General features: G+C 41.9%; 1 pseudogene; it reads right to left on the minus strand.

Annotated features, from left to right (window-relative positions):
- Positions 1 to 3696: 3696 nt before the first annotated feature.
- Positions 3697 to 4450, minus strand: LOC129035838 (ribosomal protein uL30-like; annotated as a pseudogene).
- Positions 4451 to 5698: the final 1248 nt, after the last annotated feature.

The following is a 5698-nucleotide window of genomic DNA, read 5'->3' on the forward strand; positions in this document are numbered from 1 at the left end:
TTTTCAGTTTTGGAAATGTTTGCATTAAATTATATACTTACTGGTTGAGCAACCTAGTCTGAAAATCCAAAATGCGCATTTCCTTTGAGTGTCATGTTGGCACTCAAAAAGCTTTGGATTTTGGAGCATTTCAGTTTTTTGTATCAGGGATATGCAACCTGTACTAAAAACCATTGAATTGTACACTTTAAATGTGTTACTTCTATGGTGTTTGAATTATAATAAAGCTGCTACCGAAAAAATGAAAAACAAAAATAATTCAATTAACATCTTCATAACCTCTTTGTGGCTATTCCTAGGTCCAAAAATATTATGTTTTTATGGCTTTTACTGAATACCAATTGCCAGTTGCAAGGCAGAAGATTAAACCAATTAAAATGTTACTAGGAGTCTTTAAGAGCTCCCATTTAATTATATACTTATCCTTATTAAAACTATCTTAACTGCCTATGAGATTGCCAGTGACAATTTAATCTACATTACTATAAATATAATTACAAGTAATTAATAGGTGGGTAAGTAACTAGTTGCAGTTGTCTGAACAAAAAGTATGGATATTTTCTTTCTTTTTTTTTTTTCTTTGAGACAAGGTCTCGCCCTGTCACCTAGGTTGGAGTGCAGTGGTGCGATCTCAGCTCACTGCAGCCTCAACTTCCTAGGCTCAAGCGATCCTTCCACCTCAGACTTCTAACTAGCTGGGAATACAGGTATGCACCACCATGCCCAGCTAACTTTTTTATTTTTTGTAGAGACGGGGTTTTGTCATGTTGCCCAGGCTGATCTTGAATGCCAGAGCTCAAGCAATCCAGCTACCTCAGCCTCCCAAAGTGCTGGGATGACTTGCATGAGCCACTGTGCACAGCCAATATGGACATTCTTGTTCTTCAGTATCCATTTGTAAGACCATACTTTAATTCACTTTTTTTTTTTTTTGAGACAGAGTCTCTCTCTTGTCGCCCAGGCTGGAGTGCAATGGTGCAGTCTCAGTTCACTGCAACCTCCATCTCCTGGGTTTAAGCGATTCTTCTGTCTCAGCCTCCTGAATAGCTGAGATTACAGGCATGCCACCATGCCTGGGTCATTTTTGTATTTTTAGTAGAGACGGTTTCACCATGTTGGCCAGGCTGGTCTCGAACTCCTAACCTCAGGTAATCCACCTGCCTCGGCCTTCCAAAGTGCTGGGATTACAGGCTTGAGCCACTGCGCCTGGCCATATTTTTTTTAATAACTAATAATTGCTTTTACAATTAATTGTAGTTGTAAAAAATCGAAAGTTTATGAAATTCCCTGAGAAAATAAATAAGACATATAAAGAGAACATATTATCTGTGTATTGGTAAATAACTTCTATTTAGTAATTCTAAATAGTAAAGTTAGACTACCATTCTACACGGCATTTCTAGGTGTGGTAGTTCGTGCCTGTAATCGCTTTGGGAGGCCAAGCTGGGAGGATCATTAAGCCCAGGAGTTTGCACCAGCCTGGGCAATACAGAAAGACCCTGTATCTGAAAAAAAAGGAGAGAGAGAATAATAATAACTAATACGTGTTGATCACTCACTATGTAGCAAACATTATACTAAGCATTTTTATTGCATTCTTTTGTGTTTATCCCCACAGCACTCCTCTATAGTAGGTATTTTTGTTGTTCCTATTTTACCAAAGATAAAGAGGTAAAGTAGATCCCAATATTGGTCACATAGCTTAGAGGGGCACAGCCAGGATTCAAACCCAGGTTGGCTATCTCCAAAGCAAGGTATGTTTTCAATCACTACTCTTTACTGCCTCTCCGTTGGAAGTTTCTGGCTTGCAGTAAATTTTAGGACAAAAATAGTCACCTTGTGGTGATTTTCGGCTTGTGTTTAATCTTAAATATTTTAAAAAATCTAATAGGCAGTTATTTGTGTGTCTAAAGAGTAGATTTTTACTGGAAAAGGATTTCAGACTTGTTTTATTTCATGACTAGAATATTAAATCTTGAAATTAAACTATAGCTTGCTTCAGATCACAGAGCAGAATAAGGAAGCACATGAGAAACAGCTATCAGAATAAAGACAGTGAGCGGGTGTGATGCCTCATGCCCGTAAGCCCAGCACTTTGGGAGGCTGAGGTGGGCAGATCACTTGAGGCCAGAAGTTTGAGACCAGCCTGGCCAACATGGTGAAACCCCATCTCTACTAAAAATACAAAAAGCTAGCCAGGCATGGTGATGTGTGCCTGTAATCGCAGCTACTCTGGAGGCTGAGTCAGGAGAATCGTTTGAATCTGGGAGGCGGAGGTTGCAATGAGCTGAGATAGCGCCACTGCACTACAGCATTGGCGACAGAGTGACATCCTGTCTCAAAAAAAAAAAAAAAAAGGAAGTATAAAGACTGTTCTGTAATGCAAAATAGTGTAAAGTGAGACCTCTTCAGAAGTCTAGGAAAATGGAAGAGAATCAAATTGACGGCCAGGAAGTGGTTCACTATCATTAAATATTTCTAGAAATACTGCCTACATTTTTAGGAGTAAAGAAAGCAAGGCTGTTTCATGTTTAATGACAGAAGGTTCTATTTTCCTTTGTCCTAAATGAAATTTTTAGATAATGTTTCCACAAGAAAATTTATGAAGGTACTATCTTGTAGGAGAGATATTAAAGCCTACAGGAACAAAGGAAATTATTTACTGTCATAATCACTTAGCATCTGCCCACACTTTAGGATTCTTTTAACAACTTCTAAACTATTTTTCATTTATCTATACAGAGATAGAATGTAAGAGGAGTAAATGTCCCAAACCAACTTGGCATCAAGATATTAAGAGAAAAGAAAGTCCCCATTCACCAAATAATATAAGGACCTCCTCCTTAATATTAAGTGGGGAAAGTGCTCAGAGGGAATAAGTCAAGGAAGCCTCAAGCTGCTTTTTTTTTTTTTTTTTAAAGAGACAAGTGAACATTTATTTTTGTGCCTTTCTTATGTGTATTTCAAGTCTTTTTCAAAACAAGGCCCCAGGAATCTCCAGATTCAATTGTGTCCCTGGGCTTGGTCGACTGCTGCAGGAGTCTTAGGGAACCTTGTACAAATGCTAGAGTTACTCATTTACCAACATTAAACCTTAGGATAGAAGACGCAACAAAAGCAGGACTCCTTCTTCCGTGGAATATGCTGATTTCAGATGAGGCGGCAGCCAATGTAGAAAACGCTGAAATTTTTCCTTGGAACTGGACTGTGATGAGAGGTGCTTGCCGTGAACATAAGCTACTGTCTTTTCTTTTTTTTGGGGGGCGGGACAGAGTTTCACTCTTGTTGCCCAGGCTGGAGTGCAATGGCATGATCTCAGCTCACCACAACCTCTGCCTCCCGGGTTCAAGCGATTCTCTTGCCTCAGCCTCCCGAGCAGCTAGGATTACAGGCATGTGCCACCATGCCTGGCTAATTTTTGTATTTTTAGTAGAGACAGGGTTTCTCCATGTTGGTCAGGCCGGTCTTGAACTCCCGACCTCAGGTGATCCTCCTGCCTCAGCCTCCCAAAGTGCTGGGATTACAGGCGTGAACCACTGCTCCGGCCACCTACTGTCTCTGACCCTTCCTTTCCAGTGTTTGAAGATAAGGCAGGAAGTAATCTTCTCTGAAGATACTTGATAAAAATTTCCAAAAAAACAAAAACACATGCATCCACTTCATTGACAAAAATTTACTGCCATTTGGCACCTGGGTCTAGTTCAGCTGGTGGATGAGCTGATTGATGCATTCACCCTGATAGCCAGCTGTGCCCATCTCCTTGAGGAAGCCCACTCTATTTTTGGTAGCATGACGGGCCACTGAGTGGTGGAAAGGGCACAAGAACCATGAGCTCTCCTGGAAATGCTTCCCTGGGAAGGCAATTTCATGAATGAGGTCTTCCAAGCAAATGACACCAAACTTCCCCAGGTGCTCCTCACTGTGTTTTCTGTCAGAGAGACGGTCTTATTCTTGACCTTGGCTTGTCCACGTTTCAAAATTCAAAATTCCTGGACAGACTTCAGATTTGGAAATCCCTAGGTCACATAAGGTTCCACTATACGCAGCATTTTTAGGTTCTTGGGGGATAGCTTTTACAAAGACACCATTAAAAATTTTCTTTAGGGGAAGTCTTGCAATGGATCTCTGCACCAGTAAACTCACGCCATCAATCCTTTTGATGCACACAACAAAGGCCAAGGAATGTTTATCTGGCAATTCCAAGCCATGAGGTTTCACTTCTAGTTGTCTGAGACGCACATTGTCATGTTTCTGCTGCCAGGAATCATGTTGGAATGATTCCAGTCACTTAAACCTGAGCTCTTTTCCTTTGCTCCTTCTTTGCCAAAAGTGCCTGCTTTGCCTGGGTGGCTTTGAGGGCTTGATAAGCCTTCACTGTTTTCAGGAGATTTTCTGGAACCAAAGGGATTTTTCTTTGCCCTTGCGCCACCATCTTTCTAGTGTAGCAGCTACTGATCTGGCACAACCCCACCACATGGGGAAGACAGCACTCACTCTGTTTACTTGACCATAGAGACATCAGTTCCAGCTCACGCTGGAGGACCCAGAGAGCCAGCCTGCACTTAGCAGCAGTGAGCCACTGAGGTCCGGCTAACCCTGATTCCTGCCAAAAGTTGCAGCGCTTCCAAGCTTTTTAGAGCCTGTGTCATTTGCAAAACCCAGCCCTTTTCTTGTAAGTTAGTTTCATCACACTGGCGGTTTGGCTGTGGACAATAAAGTGCTTCCCACAATGCACCTACAGCTTCCGCTCTAGTGATGGCGCCGCACTTCCGGCGCGGCTCTGCTGCCGCCTCAAGCAGCTTTCTAAACTTGGGCCAACACACAATATAAGCTAGCTTTAGGTTTCTCATATTTAGGGAGTGATTTAGGAAAGTCTCACCAGAAGGGATCATTGGTTTCATGCTTCATTAAGAGGAGCCACAGAGATCAAACAGCAGCCACCTATTTGAAAGTTGTATCTCAAAAGACTTCAGTAGAAACATTTGCCAAGGGAAAGAGTCAAAGTCTGTAAAACATTTGAAGAGATTAATTCTGATCCAAATAGGAGTGACCAATGGCCCAAGGCTCAGTCTCAAGAGGTCCTAAGAACATGTGCCTAGGGTGGTAGCTTGGATTTATACAATTTAGGGAGATAGAAGACATCAATACATGTATGATGTACATTTGTCTGTCCAGAAAGGTGGGACAACTGGAAATAAAGAGGGTGGGGGGTGAGGGGATTCCACGTAATAAGTGAATTCAAGGATTTTTTTTGCTTTCTCTGTCTTTCTTTTTCTTCCTTCCTTTCTTTTTTTCTTTTTTTGAGACAGTCTCACTCTATCACCCAGGCTGGAGTGCAGTGGCATGATGACAGCCCAGCTGCAACCTCCACCTCCCAGGCTTAAGTGATTTTCAGTTTTCCTGCCTCAGCCTCCTCAGCAGCTGGGATTACAGGCGTGTGCCATCACGCCCAGCTAATTTTCATGTTTTTTTAGTAGAGACAGGGTTTCACCATGTTGGCCAGGCTGGTCTCAAACTCTTGGCATGGGTTGCTTCAGCCTCCCAAAGTGCTGGGATTAAAAGCTTGAGCCACCACACAGCCAATTCAAGGATTTTTGAATTGGCAATTAGTTGAAAGAGTTAAATTGTTGTCTAAAAACCTAGAATCAGTTGAAATGAATGTCTGGGTTAAGATAAGGGGTTGTGGACACCAAGGTTC

The sequence above is a fragment of the Pongo pygmaeus genome, chromosome 3, assembly GCF_028885625.2.
Source record: "Pongo pygmaeus isolate AG05252 chromosome 3, NHGRI_mPonPyg2-v2.0_pri, whole genome shotgun sequence".
NCBI lineage: Eukaryota > Metazoa > Chordata > Mammalia > Primates > Hominidae > Pongo > Pongo pygmaeus.